The sequence below is a fragment of the Notolabrus celidotus genome, chromosome 5 (assembly GCF_009762535.1).
Source record: "Notolabrus celidotus isolate fNotCel1 chromosome 5, fNotCel1.pri, whole genome shotgun sequence".
Classification (NCBI taxonomy): domain Eukaryota; kingdom Metazoa; phylum Chordata; class Actinopteri; order Labriformes; family Labridae; genus Notolabrus; species Notolabrus celidotus.
This window is the reverse complement of record NC_048276.1, coordinates 34,440,130-34,466,115: the sequence shown is the minus strand read 5'-3', so window position 1 is coordinate 34,466,115 and position 25,986 is coordinate 34,440,130. Positions and strand designations below refer to the sequence as shown.

Below are 25,986 nucleotides of genomic sequence, written 5' to 3'. Positions count from 1 at the left end.
GCCTCCTTGGTTATTTAACTGTCTCCCTATATAACAGTACACATGACATCTGTTACAGTTCTACCTTGAAGAGCTCATCCGTGGCTCTGTGCTTGATTAAAAGTTCACTGTGTGTCCTGAATGCTAATGTGTCCTGACCAGCAGCTGCTCCCTGTTTTATTTAAAACCCTTTTGTCAAGGTTCAAATTAATATCTACTGCATCAATTACATTTTCCTGTGTGGAAAGCGTCTTCTGAGGTCGCCCTGGGCGGGTCTGAAAAGATTCTGATTTTGTAATTTCATAGTTAGCTTCAGACCTTATCGTCCCAGAGTCCCATATGTCATTACTGGGATGTCCCTCAGTTTCAGTTCTCATAATTTTTTACCCTGGCCTGATGTATAAATTTTAAATTGGTCAAATACTGCAAAATAAATCACGACTTCTTAAAAAATATACTATAGTGTTCTGATTTCATATTTACTGTCATGCAGGTTGACTGAATTCAAAGCTAGAAAATATGCAAGCAGTATAATGTCCTCAAAGAAATTCAAGATATAACTTTATTCATTCATCAAGCAATGAATCACTGTAAAACTGCAAAACCAACCAAATTACAATCTGTATATGAAGAAAGGCTACAAATAACATTTTTTCAAGTCTTTAAACAAACAGTCCAGCATTTATATTCCCCAGTTAAAGCTGGGGTTGGTAGTCAGATTTAGATACACTTTTTGTTATACTGGTTAAAATGATCTTTCTGTCCTGATGGCAATCAATACATAATGTGTTCTTAAAAAAGAGGTTGAAAAAAAAGCCGCTATCTACAGCAGGAGTAAACCTGGGAAAACACCAACCAATCCCTGCCATCAGGAGCCAAAATGAAGAAACCAATCAAATCCCGTCCTGCCGTTCTGCCCGCCTCCTGCGCGTACATTTCATTTTTGTTTGTGTTTTTAACTTTCACTATGAGAATGTTTTGGTGTTTTCTTACTGCTGAGTGAGACATGAGTTGACGTAGTGCAAAACACATACAATGTGCTTAGGACCGGTTTGGAATCAGTCACGATCATATGGTCGCAAATCAGTGGTGCTCGTGCATGTGAGTGGGGGTGTCGTTTTGGAGGAGCTCTGAGGGGAGGGGGGGAGGGGTTAGACGGAGTCCTGAAGAAATGCTACCTTCAAATTCATGCTAGTTTTAACTACCAACCCTAGCTTTAACCATGCTGGAAGTCATCCACAGGATACTTACAGAGAGGGGAAAACGATGTAGAAACTGTAGCATGAGATGCAGGAGCACTCTTTACTCCTCTTCACGTATTTCACTTTGGAGCGAACTCACAGCTCAAACAGTGTGCTGTTAATAACCACAAGGGAGCACTATAAACCACCTCACACAATGTTTCTCATTAGTTTAATATTTTTAACATTGTGTCCAAACCAAGCGGCAGCCTGCTACTGCAAGAATTGAAGCCAATGCATAAGTGTTAAAAACTGCAGTTCATGGAGCGTCCACTTGAGGAGCAGAAACCACTTGCACACTCATTCAAATAAGACGATCTTTACAGCAGAAATAAACATGTTTACAGCCTGGTTCAAAAGACGAGTGGAGTCTGAATAGCTCATTTCTCCATCTAAAGATATTAAGATTATGATTTTTCCATTATGAGAGGCACAGCTGACTTGATTGACAGGCGGGAACACTGTAGCTGTTGGCGAGGAGGCTCAAAGCCCAACTCTTTACGTCACAATCGCTCGACAGCAGTTATGTTGAGTTCAGCATTTCCAATATGGTTCCCACCGATCGATTGGCTTCAGAACAGCGCTTCAGAAACAGATGGGTGACGTCACAGATACTATGTCCATTATTTATACAGTCTATGGTCCAAACAGCATGTTGCCTGGAAAAGCATATGCGAAGGAATAAACAAGATAACATTGTTTTGTGTTGAAGTGTCGTAACTGGCATCAACAAGACAGAGTCGAGCAACACAACACACCTTGTTGACCCTGACGCCGTGTTTCTGTTTTCACCAGGGTTAGTCTATCCACTGTGTGGTGAGCTGAATGGACAGAAGTTCTTACCTTTTTATTTAGGATGTGACACAAAGCACACTTCCTGGATGGAGCTAGAGAATACAACACAGAATACTGTGCTCTTCCTTTACCCACATCCTGAAGTATATTTAAAGAAGTGTATGAAGTTAATAGTTAATGCAGAGTCGACACAGTGTCAGACTAACGACTCTACTTTGAGCTGGGAGGTTTTGAGTTTTCTTCCGTGTCGCTCGTTTTAACTGTGTTTACATTCCGCTCCGGACGTCTTTAAGCCCCGCCTGCCTCTCACCCCGCGACATGATTGGCTGTTCAATGCCGTCTTCTTCTTCTTCTGCCTAATGTTGGGTGGCAACTAGTGTTTAAGGCTCATTAGCGCCCCCCTTCCCAGTGGTTGGGAGGTGTAATTACAGGTTTATTTATATAGAATTTTTATCAAACATTTGTCCTATTTATATTGAGAAAAATGATATGGTGATAATTATCGTTATCGAATTAACAAAAACAGCTCAGGCTGATGAGAACGTAAATCAGCATTCCCAACTCTAATTATTGTGCAAACCCCAATTTTTACCAGATAATAGAGCCATCCTCAATGTGAGTAGGAACAATCTTTCAAAGACTGTGCTAGTCCGTACAAATTCATGTAATCTTTTTTAAATATTTCAGCCTGGAGCAAAATGTTGGACTAATCAATCAAGTGAAGTTGTGATCAAACTGCAGCTATTTGGCTGATTGGTCAACTCTCTCTGCAGCACTCACCCACCACATCTTTAACCTTTGTCCTTCAGCAGTGTTCTTCCCTTGAATCCAGTGCTGTCTGTCCACCTGTGCTTCTGGTTTAAAACAACATTATAAGTTCGGTGACTGCGGTTTGCTGCTGTGGTTTCTTCAAACCTTCACCTCCTCGACATTGTCTCATCCGCTGACTCAGCCGTTGCTCCTCTGCTCTGGCTGTGTTGAAAGCAGTGCTTGCTTGGTGAAGGGATTACAGTAGGCTATCTTTTATGTGATGCCTCAGCAGTAAAGCCTTCTGTACCTGGTTGTGGTTGCACTGATAGTGCTCTTCTCTTGCAGCTCTCAGGCAACAGCTAGTGTGTTTTTCTGAAAAGCGTAGAGGCTACTGCACCATGTTTCAAAAGACCCAGCCTTTCACTTAAATGTACTGACCAAATACCAGATTATCAATGGATCGAGACACAGAGCTCCATGCTGAGTAGCAACATGAGCCTCTTGAATATCCTCCCAAAATGGAAATCTGGGCTCTCATTAATATTTTCTACTGCAGTCTCATTAAAGTGAATATACACTTCTGTATCATGGTGTAAAGATGCCTCTAGCGTAGGAATAATTTTACGGTGCAGCAGCAGATTTCACTTCTTCATAGCAGCATTATGTCTAATGTTGGATGTGTTATACACTGTACATTGTTACCATTGAATGCAGCCCTACAGTATTTCATTTTTCACATTTATTTCTTATGCTGATTAAGAAATACTTGGTGAATTTGCAACTCTGGCATGCAGTTAATCATTAAGGTTTAGTCTATAAGGTATAAATCTTGCTTAACATTTGAACTGTGGATAAAGTACAAAAGTTTAAAGAGCCAAAGCAACATTGATAAACAAGAGAAAAGGGTAGAAATATCCCCAACACTATTTCAATCAATCAATCTTTATTTGTATAGGGCCAAATCCCAAAGTATGGGAGGTAGAACCTTCAGTTATCAGGCCCCTCTGCTTTAGAATCATCTACCAGTCAGGGTCCGGGGGGCAGACACCCTCTCTACTTTTAAGAGTAGGCTTCAAACTTTCCTTTTGATAAAGCTTATAGTTAGAGCTGGATCAGGCTTGGACCAGCTCTTAGTTATGCTGCTATAGGCTTAGACTGGCGGGGGAACTGACACACTGACACACTTGGATCCTATCTCAACCCCTTCCCTCCCAATCCCCTCATCACTTACTTTAACTCTCCCTGTCCCATTAAAGTTACTAACCATAAAACTTTCTGGAGTCCCTGAGCTCCCTTGTCTCGTAGGTTCCTCTGAGCTGCCGTAGACCCCCTCCTGCTGTGGACGTTTCAGACTCCAGCTGATACAGACGTGCTGGACTCCAGCAGCAACAGCTACTACTACACGTCTCATCACTATCGCCGCTCCCTCTCTCTCTTATTCTCCTCTATCCCTCTTTCCAGACCCAACTCGGTCGAGGCAGATGTGTGTCTAACATGAGTCTGGTTCTGCTCGAGGTTTCTGCCTGTTAAAGGAAGTTTTTCCTCTCCGCTGTAACTAGCTAAATACTGCAAGGTGCAATGCTCATGGTGGATTAAGGTGGGGTCAGACTGAGTCTTACCTTGTCTTGGTGTTGGGTCTCTGTTCATAACTGCGGTGGATTTGGGAAAACTTTGGGACACAGTTGAGTTGAGCCGCAGCCGCGTGGCTAAAGCGGTCTACCAGTCAGGGTCCGGGGGGCAGACACCCTCTCTACTTTTAAGAGTAGGCTTCAAACTTTCCTTTTGATAAAGCTTATAGTTAGAGCTGGATCAGGCTTGGACCAGCTCTTAGTTATGCTGCTATAGGCTTAGACTGGCGGGGGAACTGACACACTGACACACTTGGATCCTATCTCAACCCCTTCCCTCCCAATCCCCTCATCACTTACTTTAACTCTCCCTGTCCCATTAAAGTTACTAACCATAAAACTTTCTGGAGTCCCTGAGCTCCCTTGTCTCGTAGGTTCCTCTGAGCTGCCGTAGACCCCCTCCTGCTGTGGACGTTTCAGACTCCAGCTGATACAGACGTGCTGGACTCCAGCAGCAACAGCTACTACTACACGTCTCATCACTATCGCCGCTCCCTCTCTCTCTTATTCTCCTCTATCCCTCTTTCCAGACCCAACTCGGTCGAGGCAGATGTGTGTCTAACATGAGTCTGGTTCTGCTCGAGGTTTCTGCCTGTTAAAGGAAGTTTTTCCTCTCCGCTGTAACTAGCTAAATACTGCAAGGTGCAATGCTCATGGTGGATTAAGGTGGGGTCAGACTGAGTCTTACCTTGTCTTGGTGTTGGGTCTCTGTTCATAACTGCGGTGGATTTGGGAAAACTTTGGGACACAGTTGAGTTGAGCCGCAGCCGCGTGGCTAAAGCAGTCCCACATATGATCCGCTCATTTCCCCAGGAACGATTCACTAACTTTCCCCAGGACCAGATAACTAACTTTCCCCAGGACCGGTTCACAAACTTTCCTCAGGACCAGTTCACTAACTTTCCACAGGACCGGTTCGCTAACTTTCCCCAGGACCTGTTCACTAACTTTCCCTGGTACCGGTTCACTAACTTTCCCCAGGACCGGTTCACTAATTTCCCCTGGGACCGGTTCACTAACTTTCCCCAGGACCAGTTCACTAACTTTCCCCAGGACTGGTCCACTAACTTTCCCCAGGACCGGTTCACTAACTTTCCCCAGGACCAGTCCACTAACTTTCCCCAGGACCGGTTCCCCCATTTTTTCTCAGGACCGGTTCCCTAACTTTCCCCAAACAGCTCAAAGTTTAGACAAACAGCTCCGTCTGACACCTGGAGCCGAGCTCCTCTGCGTCCACATACTCCACTTCAGCCTCCTCTGCTCCGGGCGTCCCATGGTCCTGATGCCCCGGAGACTACGGAGTGATAAAACTAATGAATGATAGAAGTCCTGATTCTGAAGTATTTTATGACTCAGCACTCAGAGACCATTGTAAATGAATAATTTTCAGATTCTGGAGTTTTGATGTCTTTAGATTCAGAGTCAGACGGCTCAAACATGCAGGCTGTGAACTCTCTCTTGACCTGTCAATCAAAGAGTTAGGCCACACCCACACAGTTGTGGATGTTTATTTTTACTCAGATTTTTGTTGAAGCTTGATTACACATTACATTTTGATATTCTATGTGAATTTTAACTATTCAATTTACATTTCCAGATACTTTAAAGGCATCAGTATGAAAATCGATTCCTTGTGGGACCTCTTGGATTCCTGTATATCAGCATTGTAGGTATTTCTGCTGTGGTTACAAATCACATCAGGTCTAATTAACTCATCTGCATGTACTTGGTAATGATAAGCTGTATGAGGCACTAGTAGAATATGCTTGCTGTCTCTAAATAACTGCCATGGCTGCTGACCAAAGGCTGCTGACTCATGGATTATAAAAACACGGAGCCAGTCTTTTCTGTGAAACCCTGAATGTTTTGATTTCTTGCATCTTGTTATTTTTCTCCTCACAGGGCCGCTTTCTACGATGATTATTCAGACATTTACAGCTGCTCTGTTTTCACACATTAGTTCTGCTGTGTCGTTTGAGAGAACACAGACCTCTTGAATCACTACGGCGCCTCGGCAACGATGTGAGAATTACCCACACTGCACTGCTCAGGCAGATAATGCAACACAAATACAATCAGCCGTTGCCAATAAGCAAAAATTAGCATTTGCTCATGCTAATTACTAATTATGATAAGAAGAGAAAAAAGAACCCAGAGCGACGAGGAAGTGGGTCGTAACAGTGATGACACTGTGGCGGCGATAAAGATGGTGATCCATTGATCCCTGATGGCAACAGTGATGAAGAAAGCAGTGCTACTAGAAACGACTGGATTATTATAATGCCAATATACAGCTCCATCCAGCATATTAGCTCATCCTCCACTCTGATGAGCATGTATATAAGTGCAGTGGTGGGATTATGCAAATGGAAAATTGAAGAAGCTGGCGGTTTCCCTGGCAGTCGACTTCAAAGCTTCCAGGACTGGAGATGGAATTAGTGCTCTGCCTAATCCCACTGGAAGAGGGCGGGGTGGGGGAGCTGCACTTTATTAATGCACCAGCAAGTTTAATCAGAGAGAAAAGGGAAGAAGAAGAAGAAGAAGAAGAAGAAGAAGAAGAAGAAGAAGAAGAAGAAGAAGAAGTAGAAGAAGAAGAAGAAGCTGTGGGTAAGAAGAAAAAGGTAGAAAATGGTGACAGACTGAAAAAATGGGGAAGTGCAAGAGATGGAGAAGGATGGGAGAGTGAAAGATTGGATACTGATGTGATTGTGAACAGGGAGGGGAGAAAGAGTTGAACACAACAAGGATCAAAGAGAATTTTGACAGCAGACCTGCTGCCCTGTGATTCCCCACCGCTGCCCAAACACAAATCCTTTTCCTGCCAAACCATCACACCTGACATTCACTCCTAACAGGCAGAGCAAAAGCACATCAGGACCGGAACAGAACCTTAAGGGCAGATCAATACGAACACTGCAGATGCTTGTACTGTATGTTCACCCTGATAGCAGGAAGTTGTTCTCAATGTATCAATCCTGGACACACATCCTGTCTGTCAACATCCATCTATGACTTGACTGCTTTAGCATTTGTTAGCGGGACTTCTATTTGTATGTCGTTCATTCTTCTATCATGGGAGCATTTATGAATTGAGAGTTGTATTAAATTAGAATTAAATCACCCAGCCTATCAGGTTTAATCCGCAGTTGTAAAGTCTGAAGCTCTACTTGTTATTTTAATAGGCAATGGGACCAACTATGAAGATAACAGTAAAACATTGACACGGTCGTGCTTCAGAGCATGAACCTTTCTGAAGCCTTGAGTCTACAGGATGCGTGGCGTTACTTCACGGCTGCGCCGCGCACTGCACAGCCGATCCCATTCTAGTCAATGCTCTAAGGGTCCACAGGGCGCACTGCAGCGCGTCTCAGCACCGTCTGAGGAGCGTGCCCCCGCGCTGCTGCACCAGAGATACGCTTCAAGTCTATTTTCGACGCAGCCTGCGCTCAGCACTCGTCAATCTGCAAAGAAAAAAAAAGGACCTTGACAGGTAGTCAGGCACGAGGATCACATGCAACATCCGCCAATCTCAAAAGAAAACATCATATACGGACTCCCGACCGTTTAAAGATCTTATAGATCAGAAATACTCATCGATTATGGATGTAAGCTACAAACAACCACATATCAGTGATCCAGGTCGACTACAACAGGACTTTAAGATTGTCACTGTGTCAGAAGGTAACAGGACTTTAAGATGATCACTGTGTCAGAAGGTAACAGGACTTTAAGATGATCACTGTGTCAGAAGGTAACAGGACTTTAAGATGATCACTGTGTCAGAAGATAACAGGACTTTAAGATGATCACTGTGTCAGAAGGTAACAGGACTTTAAGATGATCACTGTGTCAGAAGGTAACAGGACTTTAAGAGGATCACTGTGTCAGAAGGTAACAGGACTTTAAGATGATCACTGTGTCAGAAGGTAACAGGACTTTAAGATAAGATCACTGTGTCAGAAGGTAACAGGACTTTAAGATGATCACTGTGTCAGAAGGTAACAGGACTTTAAGATGATCACTGTGTCAGAAGGTAACAGGACTTTAAGATGATCACTGTGTCAGAAGATAACAGGACTTTAAGATGATCACTGTGTCAGAAGGTAACAGGACTTTAAGATGATCACTGTGTCAGAAGGTAACAGGACTTTAAGAGGATCACTGTGTCAGAAGGTAACAGGACTTTAAGATGATAACTGAGTCAGAAGGTAACAGGACTTTAAGATAAGATCACTGTGTCAGAAGGTAACATGACTTTAAGATGATCACTGTGTCAGAAGGTAACAGGACTTTAAGATGATCACTGTGTCAGAAGGTAACAGACAACAAAATAGAGCTGAATTATTATTATCAAACTCACTGTTAAACTTCACAGTTCTGCAGCATACTCAGTGATGACAGAAGCACAAAAGTAATGTAATACTATCCAAATGAGCAGAAATTCAACCACAGAAAGGCTCTGTAACCTGTTGTTTGTATGTGGTTCTCTTGCTGGACCCAGCTGATCCTGCCTGCTCTGAGCTGCGCTACACTCCAAACACGCATCCTGTAGACCAGGGCGCAAGCCGCGTCGTAGCCGTAATGCGGCGCACACGCATCCTGTGGACTCCCCGGGTGGGTATCTTTTTCATTTATAAACCCTGGCACGGCCCCTGACTCACACATCAACCCATTTGGACTCACATATTGTCGATAAATCAGCCGGCTGAGCTGGCAACTCTTTGATATACACACAGTTTGATTCATGAATTTGCTGCCTCATACTGCTGTATAACATTATATCTGCATGAGAGCCCTGCAATGCCTGGAACGGCTGCTGCCTCCTGAGCTTGATCAATAAGGCAGTGTTGATGAATTTAACATAATTAGAGCTGCAAATATAAAATCTGTGGCAGCATTTCCCTGCTTCTCGGCATGAAATTGATTGTGTTGGAAAACAACAGAATCGATTTTCCTTGGAAAACAATGCACTCGGCATTCTGAGGAGACTGTTTAAAGCAGGTAGATTACCCTTTCTTACAAATATTTGTCATGACTCTCAGGTGAATACTGATGTAAAAGAGGACTGTCATTACACACAGTGCTGGAAACAGTGGACTGCGGACTGATGGATCTGACAGAACATATTGAACTGTGTGTCTGCAGGTTCAGCAGGCTGCTGCAGCCGACTGAGAATTAAGGAGTCAAGTTTGGTTGTCCACCAGCACCTTCACATGGACGCTTTAATGTACTGTTCAACTTACTGGAACAGTAACTGCAGGAACAGGCTGATATTCTCCCTCTGTGAGAGTTAAATGCAGCTTTCCTTGTTTGTAGTACAACAACAGACAGAACAACACATGTCCTCTGAGTGATTTCAATCACTCACACAGACACAGACTTTAATCTTTGTTTTGATGGTGGAATTTTCTGAAGTTTTGAATAGATCCAGAGTCCCCAGATGACCACTGACGTTTTACAATCTCAAACAGATTCTCTTTAAATAAATACACCTTATCTCTTGAACTGAATTCCCAGCTATAAACTCTTTGCTTGGTAGACAACCATAAAGAGGAGTTTATGTAATGGACTTTTATGATTAAGGTTCACTTTATTATTATGAAAAAAACATAATAATAATAATAATAATAATAATAATAATAAAAATAATAATAATAATAATAACTTTATTTATATAGCACCTTTTAAAACAAATGTTTACAAAGTGCTTTGAAAAACAAAGCATGGTTTGAAAAAACAAAGTTAACCTTTTGACACGGAGGGAGGAGGATTTTAAAGAATGCATAACAGAATACAACGTGAGGTTAAAAATATATTTCTTTATTAAACAGAATGAAGTGGTGTGACAATAGACCAATGAATCATTGTTTAAGAGGTTTTTCAAAATAAATACATAAATAAAATAAATAAATAATTAAAAATGGATAAGTAAATAAAGGCATTATAGGACAATAAAAGAGGTTTTCAGAATAAGAGTCATTCAATCTGTTAAAAACAGGAAGGAAAGGAAACTGTTTCTCAGGTCCAGCAGCATGCAAGATAAATTAATTGAATACATAAATACAGTACCTAAAAGCCTATAGTATAAATAAATACAACATAGTTAAAAACCAGCATGTTAAAAAGAAAAGTGCTGTTGTATTTGCATGCTGTCACTGAAACTTATTTTACTTTATTCTTATTTCATCATAACCCTGCTCTCACTTTTAATTCCCTTTCTCTCATGTCATGTTCATAAAAAAAATTACATGAGCTAGCTGTTTTACACCACATGTAATGACTAATATATGGTGACTTGGTGGTTATGCAAATTAGAATCCCCACAGGGTGAGCAGAATCCCTCCAACAAGCAGAGGGATCTTTTCTCACTTTGAAGGGCAAATGTCATAACCAAGCAGCAGCCTCCATTCTTAAAATATGAAGCCCATGCAGAAGTGTTATAAACTGCAATTCATCGAGCATCCACTTGAGGCTTGCTGCAGAAACACCAGAAACCACATGCACACCCATTCAAAGAAGACGATCTTTACAGCAGAAATAAACATGTTTACAGCCTGGTACAAAAAACTGTTTTTGACTTAATAGCTAATTTTTTCATCAGCACAAACTGTACAGGGGGTGAATTTGTTTCTAATGTAGCAGTTCAGGAGATATTAAGACTGTGAGTTTTGCCAATTTAAGGATTTACTGACTTGACTGACTTGTCTGACTCGCGGGAACACTGTAGCTGTTAGCGAGTAGGCTCAAACCCCGCCTCTTTACGTCACTCTCGCTCGACAGCAGTTAAGTTGAGTTCGGCATTTCCAATATGGCACCTGCCAACGATTGGCCTCAAAACAGGGCTTCAGAAACAGATGGGTGACGTCATGAATACTATGACCATATTGATACAGTCTATGGTCATAACTTCAAACATTGGGTTATCTCCACTGATTACATCTAAACTTCTAATATAAAATCATCAATCATTTATAATTTTGAATGCTTACTTTTCATAGTGGCAACATCAAAATCTCAAATTTAATTCTTTGTGGACTCAAAAAGAAGTCTGTTTTTCTGAAGTCACCATTTAAAGTATCAAGGAATGAAGAAAATATTCCACATTTAAATGTAAAGGAGCTGCTTGCAGCCTCATGTACTCGACCTAAATCGTAGATTTAAATGTAAGTGCTGTGTCTGACCAGGCAAATAGCCTATCATTTAGGATTTCAGGGTGGATCAGATCGGGCCCTGGTGATCCCCCCTGACTCCACCACAGAGTTTTGGGTTGTCCCTTGCACTTGGCTTTTTTGATGCAGGTACTCCCACTCTGTATTTCTTCAATACATCTTCAAAGAGATGACAACTTTTCATGAGACTTAAAAGATTTGTTGTGTTACACTTGAGGACTTTAACAAGTTGTAATTGTGTTATCTTATTTTTTATTTTATTTTATGTTATTTTGTTTTATTTTTATTTTGTACTTATTTTGTACTTATTGAAACTTCTTTCTTGATTGTACTTATGTCTGGGTTGCTGTAACAACTGAATTTCCCCCCCGGGGGATCAATAAAGTAATATCTTATCTCATCTTATCTTATCTTATCTTAGCTTATCTTATCTTATCTTATCTTATCTTATCTTATCTTATCTTATCTTATCTTATCTTATCTTATCTTATCTTATCTCCTCTGAAACAGAGGACCGGTCTTTCTGATTTTTCTTCTCGTTCTTCATCAAACTTCGTCTGATTTCTCTCTGGCAGTTTGTTGAAGTTGTGACCTCTTTTGGCCTTCCGTTGGTGAGAGTTGTGTCCTGTTTTTCACGATGAAATCAACAACTTTAACTTTTACTCGCATTACTGTTGCCCTGTGTTTTTACTCATGCTCAGCTGGTTGAGCTGAAGCCAGCTGGCTCGTCGGCACGGGCCGCTGCATATTCCTGCAGAACTCTGGAGATTTAGGACGCATAGAGGCAGAGGAGGCATAGAGCTACAAGGAGGAGAGCTGGTATAAGGAGACGGAGGTTTAAGGAGAGGATATAGAAGCCGTGTCTCTCCTCTCTCATCATGGGCAATGTGAGATCTCTGGCTAATAAGATGGACCAGCTAACAGGACTAGCCAGGAGTCAGACAGAGTTTCAGGAATGTAGCATGTTGTGCTTCACCTAAACGTGGCTGCATCAGGATATTCCAGACCACAACGTCTCCATTGACGGCTTCCAGACTGTCCGGGCAGACCGGGATAGCACCGAGAGCACTGTGGGCCTCCGACCATATTATCTGCACAGGGAGATCTCACATGTCATGCTGGTAGCTGTTTACATCCCCCCTCTGCCAACCCGACTACGGCGTCCAACGTTCTCAATGCTGCCATAGCCAGACTCCAGACAGACCACCAGAGTGCCCTCTTCCTGATCTGGGACTTCAACCATGTATTTATTTTCTACAGAGCTTATTATTGTATTTTTATAACTTATTGTGTCTCTCAGGATGTCATGAAAATGATTTATAGAAATTTTAACCTTCAAATGTAGTTAATTAAAAGTGACAGTTGGAGGAGATTGCACCCCATCAAGCTGTGGTGGTGATGGATGAAGGCTCACACCCCTGCAGTACATGTATGTCATTTCTTTTACCAACTCTCCCAGCATGCATTTCATCTGATAGATTGCCTCGACAGTGAAAGGTCAAAGGAGAGATGTGGAGATGCTGTGAAGAGGAAGCGAGCCGACTGTGCTCTCTGAACTGAGATGTCTTTACTCACAACATATTGAAGTGGTGTTTTGTCACTGAGGCTCCGCCCATGCCAGATCCCCATCAGCCTAACTTTTGACAGCTGCTTAAACTATTCTCCAGCTCGTGTTTTAACCAAACAGAAAAGTATCAAATCACTGCAGAGATCATTTTAACTGTGTCAACCATTAAGGACATATTCTCCTCATGCTTTCATGTTTCAGCTCATTAAAAGTGTAAAGTGCGTGGTTTGATCCCCGGTCCTAAGGCAGTTCTTAAAATCAGCTTGAAGAGATTTCTAAAGTTGCACAAGGTGGGCGGTCCCAAAAAGGAAGCATTTTTTTTACTATTTTAAAAGATTCTTGGGATATAAGTGTCTACTCAAAACTTCTTACATCTGAAATGTGAGAGACAGCTGCTGAACAACACTGCATTCATTTGCTTTGTGCTAAGAACATCAAACAAACAAAAAGCAGAGAACTTGTGTTTTTTTCTTCTTCTGTGTTTCCTACTTTTTATTTTTGGTGCATAAACAAAGACTCAACTAAAAGAGAGAAATTACTTATTTTACAAGTTAAGAAAAGGATGTCATTTGTGCAATGCCAACGGCCATTTGACCCTATTATGATGTCTCCACTATATTCAAAGGAAGGTGATGTTGACAGCAGGAAAGGTCCCCCATCCACTCACTCTCCAGATGGGACTCACACGGGACTTCCACCAGATCTGTGTCTGGTCCGTGTCCCCTGGCTGCGGTCCGGCTCCATGCTCTCTCATCCGTGGGTAATCCCGCGGTAATCACTGAATCAAGGATTCTCCTCCTCCTCTCCTCATCCATGTTGTCTTTCTGGTCCTCTGAAAACCTCTGACCTGTTGACTCCAGGCCTGGCTCCGCTCATCATGATGGTTTGTTGTTGTAGTTAAGTGAAATACGATCTGGTGATAACACAGAGTGTTTTATTCTGAAAATTAACTGGATGTTTTCATTTTGCTTTGGTGCCTGACTTCCTGTCCCGCTCCATCTGCTCTGTTGAGATTGATGCATCGTGGTCCAGCATCAGGCAAAAATAGAAGTCTTGTGTCTCTGATCCGGAGGACTCCAACCTGCCAGATCAGAGACGCAGCCAGAACGCAATGGAGATCCAGTGAAAGTTAACACATTGACTAGAATAAAAGAATCAGATCCAGTCTTGAGAAATGAAGCCAGTGCGGGAGTAGAAATGTGTTTGGTTTCATACTAGGAGTAAAGGCCTCTCTCCAGCTGATCATCCGGGGCAAGAAGAGACAATGAGGAATAGATCGATGGAGGGGGAACAAAATGAATAAATGATGACTTTGAGCTCCTGAGAGGAATATTAAGTCTGTGCTGATTATAGGATTCTACTCCTGTAGAAGAACAGGAGTGGGAGAACATAGAGGGGTGCTATATGAAAAAGAAATCATACCACAATTTTTTTTTTTGCAAAATCACGATCACGATTTTATCACAATTCTGTCATTTAGATTATTCAGACTATTTTACAAGTCATTAACCAGTAAAACAAACTAATTTACCTATTTAAAATCATAGCCTTAAACAGATAAAAGATACAAGATCATTTCAGACATGATACTGTTCCAACACTGTTTTAATTTAGTGAAGCAATTTAGAAAACTTGTGCCAAGTACAATTAACATCAAACCAAAAAAAAGACATACATAACATAATGCGATCCTGTCATTCCTCGACACCTTCGTAAACCCGAGGGAGACCTCAGGTAACATGGGGCAAGGGGTCGAGGATGACAGGACCGCAGAGTACTCTCCAGCAGGTGCAGCAACGGAGGGGACAGAGGAGGCAGCAGGACCCTCACATTCAGTCCCAGGTGGGTAACAAGTAATGACACATGACCTATATTATAGCAGAGTTTCTGTTTTTACACATGTAGAGGTAATTGTTTTAGTCTTCTGAGAGACAGAACTGACCAAGAAAATATGTAAATAATCTGTATATTCATGTGGATAAAGCTTATAACAACAACAACTGAAAGAGCGGATGAAAAAATGTCAGACTCTTCACTGTGCTGATAGAAAAAACACTAGAATCACAGGGTGGATCTGGTCATGCATCTCTTGTGTGCTAACTACATTGAACAGCAACATAAATAAACGGGAAAAGGAAAACATTTCAACGGGGATGACTTTGCCTATACTTGAGGGTTTTATGCATTCAATGTTAGGAGGACAACCAAAGGCAGGGTGCTCTCATGACTGGGACTGTATGATATATGAACGAAGGAGTCGTGATGTAGCTCCAGTTTAAATTAAGAGACCAGTTCAACTTATTCTTTCTCTCAGCATCTCTTCATGCATTTAAATGGAATGCATGGATATCAACACAGGCACACCTCATTCCACCTCATGAGTTAGTGATGGGACAATCATAAATGTTGTACACAATAAAATCATGTGATAATTCTTATCAAGCAGAAAACTGAATCAACCAGAGGTAAACATGTTTGAGCTGTGGTCCGTTAGGAGCTGCATAAGCTCCATGTTCGTAATTGACGCTTTGCCTTAACTGTCAAACACACATTCATGACTCTGTCCATAATGTCTCCACAGAACAAGAATGTGAGGAGGAGGAAGAGGCAGCCACCCCAACTGCACTCTGGCAGCCACCCATTGGTAGGTATGACAGTTCAGTTTGAATTCATTTACATGTATTGACTCTCATTTTTGCATAAATGGTAAATACAACACAATTTCAAGTTGTTTTAATGCCTTTTATTGCTTCATAATCAGATTCTTTAAATGAATAATATCACTTTCAGATGGTAATATAATGATACAGATGGTGTAATTGTTCACTGACTTCTTTTCTTGTCATGCAGGAATGAAGAGGACCTGCTCATCGAAGTCCTGAGGAAGCAGCAGCAGCAGGTCCACCAACCTCAACCTCAACCCACCTGTGTCAGAGGAAGAAATGTTCCTCAGGGGCCTGCTTCCTTCCCTGCAGAAATTGTCGCCCCAAAGGAAGGAGTACGTTAAAATTTCATATACAAATTTATTTTTGAGGCCAGCATTGCTGAGCAGAATCAGGAACCAATTGGATAGAGCACCTAGGGTGACAATCTCTGCAGGGAATGAAGCAGGTATCCAGTTTTTATTTCCCTATTTCTATTATGGAATGTGTGTAGTTATTTTTCTTTTTCTGCACAAAAATCAAAACTTGCTATTGCACTTCCATTTTTTCTTCCATTTTATTTATTATTATATGTGTGCCAAATAAAATTGACAGTTACTTTGTGAAAATTACCCCTGTCCCGTTTCTTGTCTTACCTGAAAATGGTGGTTACAGCCAGGTTTTGTTTGGTGTTTGTTGCTACATGTTGTCATACACGCAGTCACCGAACACTTATTGCATGTAGTTTAATAATGTAAGACGTAAACAGTAGGGTTGGGTATCTTAGGTATAAGGCCGATAGGATATGCATCTCGATACAATGTCTCCGATCTGATATATTAAAGATACATGTTTGGCATTTTGCGATCCGATCTGATTCACACCCAAATCATGATACAGAGCGATTCAGCACGATGTGGTTCAACACAGTTCAAGTGGTGATGTAAAAAAGGATGCCGTGCAATTCAATGAGCTTAATTATTTATTTACCAAATAAAACAAAGACTTATCACAAACTGGCTTTCCTCTTAGAGCCTGAGTGCTCACCAGTGAGCAGATGAGAGTGATTTCTTTCATGAACTATAAAAATAAAAATGTACAAAGATGTCTTTAGGCACTGAATACAAATTGAAATAATGTAAACTAGTATTAGCAGTGTTATGCTGCTTTTACTTCAAAACATCACTGTCACTGTAAAAATAACAACGGCCATGACAGTCAAATTGCTTATCTATGGTAATAATTCTAAAACAGAACAAAACAAACAAAAAAAATTGTCAGGAGGACACCTTGGGCCCGATCTACTAAGAGTTTGCGTGTATAAAAACACGTGCAAACTTGACAGCGCGCGCAAAGCAGATTTACTAACCGGGAGCACCGAGGATTGCGTCTGTCAAATGAGCAAAATAGCACTTGCTATTCATTTAGCGTGTTTGCCTTCATGAATATGCAGAATACATGCAGATCATCAGAACGCGCAAAATACTTGCAGGAGGAGATGTAAATGTAAGCGCGCGGTATTTTTGCGTCTATATTTAGCACATTTGAATGGCAGGTGCAAACTGGCACAGCGTTACGCACACATGGCTGCGGTCACTGCAAAGCTCATCATAACTTTACAACATGCCCACAACAGCGGGGCTTACAAGCATTACTACAGTTTTTACACACAGTTATGTCATTTTGAAGTAAATCAAATGGACATGAGGTCTAACAAACCAAGAGAACAACACAAATAAATAAATAAAACAACACAAATTCAAAGCAGTTCAGCACCACGGATAGCGACCGCATCATTCTGACACCCACTTTAACTTTTTCAACTAGTGAGAGCACAGTAGGCCACTGTATCAACAGATATAAAGTTTAGTAAAATTGGCACAGCGGCCCACATGTTCACATATAAACAAAAAATCAACATGAAGTACTCGGCCTATACTCACCACTGTTTGAAGGAGCCTTAAGCTCCGCGGACTTGCCCACAATGCGCTGTATGTCCATTTTCTTTGCTCTGTCATTCTCAGTAGATAACATGACATGTCTACTCAGTCTCTCCTGTCCCACCGTGCTCATCAAGGGGTTTTTAGTTAGTTTTAACTTGGAGAATGAGCGCTCAGAAGGTACAACGTTGACGGGAAGAGTAAAAAATAAAAGCAGGGACAGGCCTCATCAAATTGCTCTCTTAAATCCATCAAAACGCTGGTTGCGTTTTGGAGCAGAGTAGATGCGTTTATTTCATCGGCAGATCTTCTGTTTTTTCTCACAGCATTCACCTTCGCTGGAGTTCACCGATGTGTTTATTTCCCTCCTCCACAAAGACCTCCAACTCCATGGCTTCAAACTTCATTTATCGCTTAAGGCCACTCTGCTCTCTCAAACGCTCCATGGTGACAGCCGATAGCACACGCAAAATGCTCATTAAAAGGCGGTCTGCATCACTTTTGCACTTGTTACCATTTGCACACGCAGTCATAGTAGATCACCCGCATTAAGCCCAGAAATAGCATGTGCAAAATTATTATTTGCACACGCAAATTAGCGCTCGTTATTTAGGATCTTAGTAGATCGGGCCCCCTATGTTCTTTTAAAATAGTGCACATTTGTCAGTCACTTTCAGTCCATTCCTCACTGAATCAAATCCAAATGCCCTACTTCAAGGTTTTTCTTCAGAAATATTAATTGATCGACACGATCAGGGTGAAGCAAACTGCGCTGTGCTGTAACTATGTCACCAGCAGTGCTAAAAACTCTCTCAGCTGGCACACTTGTTGCTGGGATGGACAGATATCTCTTTGCTAAAGCTGATAGTAGTGGAAGGTCTACTTGCTGTCTCCACCATTGCAGCACATCCCCACCCAGACATAAATAATCCCTCTCTATATATTTTAAGATTTCATCCTTAGCTCTCTCCCTTGTGTTCTTTGCTGGTGGTCTTGCAGTCAGGAAATCCCCAAACATCTGGTCCATGGCCGTCTTTTTCTTTGGCAGGACATCATCTACAGAGGGGGACAGAGGAGAGGCTCATCACTTGTGCTGAAAATTATTTCTTTCATTAACACACTGAAAGTTAATAGTAACATGCAGGATGTTTATTCATTACAATATAAAACTTGCATCCTCGCTAGCACACTGTTGTACATTTTTGGCATTGTCACCCTCAAAACCACTTCGTCCTCTCTGATGGGACTCAGCTTTTGTTTCAGCTGCGTGGTCCTCATGCAATGTGTCTGTTGCCTGGTCTTTATTCTGTGTGTCTGTGTCACTGCTCCCTTCCTTAATAAATGCAGCCAGAGAAATCAATTAGATTGTGTTTTAATTTAAACAACTAAAAAGTTTAGGTTTTTTATTTATTTCATTTAAAATGTGCATTATCAGTATATTTAACTTTTTTTTTTAACAAACAGCAACCCCTATGTCTAATGCATTATGTCACACAGGTAATGCAAAAACAACTGAAAATAAACATGTAAAATAATAACACATAAGTGGCATACATTTTCAGTTCTACTGAAAATAGTGTCAGCTGAAATGTGTATTTTACTTTAAATATTCTTACCTCTCCATTCATCTGTACCACCTCTGTTGTTATTTTCATGAATACCATATCCTTGGTATCATTGTCATCCAGGAAAGCCAGGTCTTTAAAAGGAGGATAAACAGTGTACTGTGACAGTTACGGTACATATGACGCTGTGGCGCAGGATGTCCAGCCATCCACTGTCATGGCAACTCTTTGGGCTTTGCACATTGACTCCGCTATCTCTCTTCTAACTTTGTCGTATAGAGCAGGGATTTGCTTTTCGGAGAATAGCTTCCGGTTCGGTATTTTATAACGAGGCTCCAAGACATGGAGGAGGTGTTTGAAACCTTCGTTCTCTGTGACACTGTAAGGCTGAATATCTTTGCAGATGAAGAAAGCTATAGCATCAGTTATTGCTGTTGAGCATGTGGAGTTGTTAGCCTGCGGGGCATGGAGGAAACTTTCAAAAACAGCCTACGAATTATGTAGCAGTGATATCATTCACCACAACTCTGTTCCCTTTCTTCTAAATATCTGTGTTTTATTTGTCCGTCATTTTTTCAATCAAGGAGAATCTTCAAGCTCTGAGTCGCCATGATTAATGGTTCTTTAGTTCATTAATGGTTTATCTGCTAGCATCAGTGTAGGGTTGCCAACTTTCTCACTTCTCAATAAGGGACAGGTGCACGGTGCCATGGTGATGTGAGCATGTTGTGTGAATTCAGTGTATATTCATATTCTGATTCAACTGGAAATGCAGAAAGAGTGTATATTCCCTTTTATCCTTACTGTATCATTCTGTAACCTCATATGAATAAATCTCAAAGAAACCACAATTTGTCTCTTTACATCAAAAAAACAGGCAAAAGAAAAATGAAATGCAAAAGAGGAGTATGACTCACCAAATGTACTTTTTCCATGGATACTTTTTGCTGCTCTTGACTGACTCAAGCAGTCTTCTGTTCTTTTGCACAGCCAGAGTTTTTGCAGGATGTGGTGTGTTTGCGCTGTATACAACTCATGCACGTGAGGGGATCTGTGATTGGATGGCAGGCGGTGTGATTGGCACATGATCTTCCACTGCTGTTTTATCTGATCTAGGATCTGTAGAGTGCAGTCTGCTGTATTTACAAGAGTTAATAGTCAATATACGGGACAATTGAAGTCCCGTATGAAACGAACCAATTTGGCCCAACATACAGGATGTCCCGGCTAATACAGGACAGTTAGCAACCCTACATAAGTGAGACAGCGAACAAGGCAAGGCTAGTTAAAGTTAGCTGGCTTTGGCTTTATCATTAGTCACATCTGGAGGTTGATTACAATTCTGGTTAAGTTTAAGATTATATGAATGTGTAAGAAAGCTAACAGTCTGAACACACCCACAGAGCCCTGACAGCAGCCTGTGAAACGGGCAGTAAGGCTGTATAAAAAGCGATCGCTCTGTAAAGGTTGGATTTTTTCCTCTGAACGTGTTTTGTTGTCGGTTGAAGGCAGCCTCTGCTGGCTCAAAGCTTGAGAAGTGCTGACTAAAGCAAGGATTGCCAACGCTGACGTTAATGTGTCAAGCTCTAACACTGCCCTGCAGTTTTGACTGAGCTCTCATTACCACAGAGTCTGTCTGCAGCTTATCCGTGCTAATCCAGCGCTTTGATGTGATGCTCATGTATCTCTACTTGCATTATCATTAAACACTGAAGACACTCTCCCCCTGTGATTCAAGGAAGCAAACTAGAGACTGACACCCATGAGTTTGGCATCACATCCCTCTGACAAGCTGTCAGACAAAGGTTTATGTGTTATCACATTCCTGTACTTGTGAGGACAATTCCTGTTTTTATAAGCATAGAACTCTGTAGAGGTAGTTTTATATATCACAATATGTCTGCTTTAATACAGTGGTCTCATGCCAGGTCATCAAAAAGTCTTGTTTTCTCTCTTTGTTTCATGTGAAATTGGCAGTTTTGTCATGTTTAGGCAAAGACACTCAATGGTTACAGTATTTCTCAATTGCTAAAACTAATTTCTTGATATCCGCCACGCTTTTCTCAACACTATAAGCACAAAACCCAATTTTCAAACTACATTCACCAAACCTCTGACTCTTCCTGCAAAACCAAACAATGTTGCCAGATTAACCGAGGTGAATCAGAATGAAAAACAACACTGAGCAGTCATTACACACTACATCAAAACACTGAAACCACAATGCTCAGGACCTGAAGCTGTAGAAATCATGTTTATTGTTCACAGGAGGCTAAATTAATTTAGCTGCTGTATACAGTAAACACAAATATATATGAGAAGAACATTACAGTGTAATCCACAAAATCAAACTGAAGTGCTTACATTATCTACAATCATTCAGCCACAGCATCAGGTCTACGTGCTGGGTCAGGCCACAGGACTTCATCCACATCCAAGACGTTGAGTGCTTACCATTATGCAACACAAGTGCATCACAGTGCAACATGTGTTTTAGTGAGTGAGGATGTGTTTGAAGTTGTGTCTAACAGGTGAAAAGTGCTTATGGTTTTACCAAAAGAGTAACTGATTCAATACATGGTTCAGGCCACTAAGGAACCTGTTCAGACAATAGGGTTTAGTGTTTTAGCGATTGAGAAATACTGTAATATGTTAAATACAGTGAGTTAAAATGATAATTCAAAACTAACTAAGGCCTAAACTGAAAACTAAAGGCAACAGGGCTCCCTGACTGTGAAACAGCCTGCCACGGGAAATCAGACTTGCAAAGTCAGACCCTAATTTTATTTCACTACTCAAGACACACCTTTATAGTAACTCTTTTATTTCTAGAATTTATTTTGATGTTTAAAGTTTTTTTACCTCTTTTTACTGCTTTTATGGAGCACTTTGTTCACGGAAATGTGCCAAACAAATAAAAGTATTATTATTAACTATTAGTTTCACACAGGGCTAAAAAACCAGTCTCCTGGCAGCTTTCATGCTCCATCCATTGACCCCCACCACCACCACCACCACCTTAAAGCAGACTTCCACTGGAATTCCACCAGTGTCCAGTCAATCTTCGATCTGCTGCGGTCCTGCTCCGTGCTCTCTTGTCCGTCAACACCCACCGGTTGCGTTTTCAGAACACAGCACAGAGCAGGACCACTAGACATCTGGAGTCATGTGACTGAGGTTTCCCCGCGGTAATCACTGAATCAAGGATTTTCCTCCTCCTCTCCTCATCCATGTTGTCTTTCTGGTCCTCTGAAAACCTCTGACCTGTTGACTCCAGGCCTGGCTCCGCTCATCATGACGGTTTGTTGTTGTAGTTAAGTGAAATACGATCTAGTGATAACACAGAGTGTTTTATTCTGAAAATTAACTGGATGTTTTCATTTTGTTTTGGTGTCTGACTTCCTGTCCCGCTCCATCTGCTCTGTTGGGATTGATGCGTCGTGCTCCGGCATCTGATAAAAATAGGAGTCTTGTGTATCTGATGTGTTGCGTTCTGACCTGCTGGATCAGAGACGCAGCTGGAAAGCAACAGAGCGATCTATTGGAAGTTAAGACACTGACTAGAATAGAAACCCATCAGATCCAGTGCCGTGACGGATCGTAGGCGGATCTGGTGGAATTTGACCGTTATGGTAATTCTTTCAAGTCACCTAGCTGCCATCTCCTTCTCCAGATTCTGCATAAAAATGCTGAATTTTTGGAGGCATGGGACCATGTTTTAGTATGGGGAAGGCTCTTGGTTGTGTTTGCAGCCTGTGTACTATCATCAACATGGAATCCTAGAACCCACTGACAATCATCCTCTATCTGTGAAAAAATATCTAAACTTTTCAGAAATGTTTCAGCTTTCTAACTTGATATTTTCCAGCTAATTTCAGATTATTTCAATAGTTTATTTAGCTCAAGGATCAGGATAATTTTCATATTCTCAAAGGAGTTTTTGATCCTGCATTTTATCATAATCTCTCACTGAATAACTTCCTGCAAAGGAAAGATGATACATATCAGAAATATATAAACCAGGTAGGCCTCTCAGATCCTCCGGCTCCTCTCTTTTAGCTGTTCCAAAGAGGAGAGGAGAAACATTTGGTGACGCTATTTATTCAGGCTGGCTTTTATGTACAGTTGTATTACTTACTTTTACTATTATATTGATTAAATGCCGCTTTATGATTTTATTAATTTTAACTGTTTATTTTTATTTATTTATTCATTCATTTATATTTTTAAGGCATCTACTTAGTTGTATTGATATTTTTAGCCTTAATTTTATCTCCAACTCTTATCCTTACCCTTTTAAAATGTATTTATTTTAACTATCTATATTCTTAATATCAGTTTGACGCTTTAACTTATTTTAAATACACATTTTATTGTTGTTAGTGTGCATTAGTCTCTATTTTAAAATCCCTTTTTGTTTTTGAATATGTCTTTCCATTATTTTATTTCTGCTTCTTTCTTGTTTTCAGTGGCTGTACAGCACGTTTTATTGCATTTGATTTGTATGAAAGGTGCTCTATAAATAAAGCTTGATTGATTGATTGAACACCTTCAGGACATGCGAGGGGCACTCTGAGTTTGGTGAGGGAATCATCAGAGCAGTGTCAGGTGTGGATGTCTGATTGGCTTTGATGAGGAACAGTTGTGGGAAGAATATATATACTCTTGCGCTCCACTGCTCTTTGCAGATGTTGTTTCACTTTCAGAGATAATGATATGTGTCTTTTTCTGGGATGTCTGTGTTTCTAACTAAGCACCACTAAAAGCTTGCTTATCATTTCCAGTAACTTGAAGTGAGCAGTTTGTTGATTCTGTGCCTCTTTTCTACTTCAGCCTCTTGTGTTCTCTCATCAGACTCTCTGTTTGTGTTTGTGTTATAGAGTGCATCTCCCTGAAAATGTAGTTTCTGTTCAGCTGCGTGGTTTAGTCTCCTTCTTATCAATGCTTTATTTAGACAGATTGTGTTTCTTGGCTCAGTATTATTTCTTCATCTTATTCCTTCTTGCTTCTTGCTTGTGATTTTTGTAGTTTTCTCTCTGATCTAACTTATTGAACCCTTCCTCCCCTCACCTCAGCCTTTTTCTTCCTGCACAGATTGATCCAGGTATAATATCCCTGCTGACAGTTGCTGGATTTCAAATGGTGAATGCTGACTGCCCTCTGCTGTTCATTGAACATAACTGAACTGTAAGACAGTGGACAGACACTAGCTTCACAAGCTAGTCTTTGTGGATGATCTTCAGCCTCTTAAGGCATTTTTCGACTGCAGAAACTTTACCCCTGAACTACATGGGTTTCGACCGGTGGACCAAGGGTCTAAATTTAGTTCAGGGGTAGATAATCTCCCCCCTAAAAAGCCCCTGCCAGGTGGGTAGTACTTTTCAAAGGTCCTGGTACTTTCGGGGGGCAGGGCCTGCAATGCTGAGTGTGTCTGATTGGTAGATTAACCGCAGTGTTTTTATTCCGCCCTCCGTCCACAATAACATCACACACATCTGTGATTCACTTGATTTCTCTTTCTTTCATTAGTTTTTATTTGCTCTATCTTTTTTGTATGTGTGTGTACTTTTCAAAAGAAGAAGCTGTGATTCTCTTGATTTAGCAGCTTGTAACAGTAGTCTTCTCTCAGCCCACCGTGAATGTCTCTCTCCCGGTGTTACGGTTTTGAAAGTGACCCTGTAAACTGGAGACCTTCAGCTGAACGTGTCAGTGTTTGTGGAGTTTACACAGCTGTTGAAACACAGAGGGAGTTCCTGGGAATGCAAACTAGTTTGGTTTTTATTAAGATTTCAAAATATCCTCATCAGATATTTAATGATCGTCTAAAGACGTTTATGAGGGATGCATCCGGCTGAGAGTCTCCAGTTAACAGGGTCGCTGTTTAAACCAAAACACCAGCCGATCTCTGCCACACTCTTTGAGTTCAAAAGGATTTTAAAGCCGTGTTGAAACGTCTTTGCTACTCGCGCTTATCTCCTCTGACGTGTTGATTCAGTGAATCCATCTGTGATGAAATATAGCACCATCTAAAACAGCACCAGCTGAGTCTCTTCATGCTAACAGGCTAATTGTTGTGTTGCTCATAATGATACCTGCCTGTCCGTCTGCTTCTATGGTGTCATCTGTGATGAATGGCATTCCTCTTTGTTTTACTGTCCTCTACTGGTCTGGTGGTGTAGTGCATTTACTTTTTTTTTTCTCTATATGTCACTGGCTTGATTTGCACAATCTACCCGGGACTTCAGCCCGCGGTCAAAACACAGAAAACAATGGGGGCACAGGAACCTTTTAGTTCAGGGGAAAGTAGTTCTGGGGCCTTAAAGACCCTGGAACTCTTGGTCGAAATGCACCTTTAGTTCCTGACCTGATGATCTGTGCAGTGATCTGAGGGGTCAGGGGTTCTTTGATAATGATGCACTGCACTGATTGACTGCCTGAATGTTGTCTGATTGATGTGTAACTTTATGTGGCTGGCTCTCGTTGTTGAAGTTGGAACTAACTGGTACTTTGTTTTAAAAATAAAGAGCAACAACTATCCGCTGGTGCATGGAGAGAATACAGACATTTGTGTTGGTTTTTGCATCCAACAACAGAGCACTTAGCATTTCTGTCTCTAACCTTTGACTTCTTGACTCTCCAACACTGAAAACCACATTAGTGTATGAGGAAGCAGAATCACTTCAGGAGGAGTGGTTTTTCATGCATGCAGC

The 25,986-nt window shown here is 41.2% G+C and overlaps 1 long non-coding RNA gene across 1 annotated transcript; it reads left to right on the top strand.

The window, feature by feature from the left end:
* Positions 1 to 14,714: 14,714 nt before the first annotated feature.
* Positions 14,715 to 16,531, top strand: LOC117813254. Its single transcript, XR_004631375.1, has 3 exons — positions 14,715 to 14,971; positions 15,711 to 15,773; positions 15,980 to 16,531. It is a non-coding gene; the product is annotated as an uncharacterized LOC117813254 (long non-coding RNA).
* Positions 16,532 to 25,986: the final 9,455 nt, after the last annotated feature.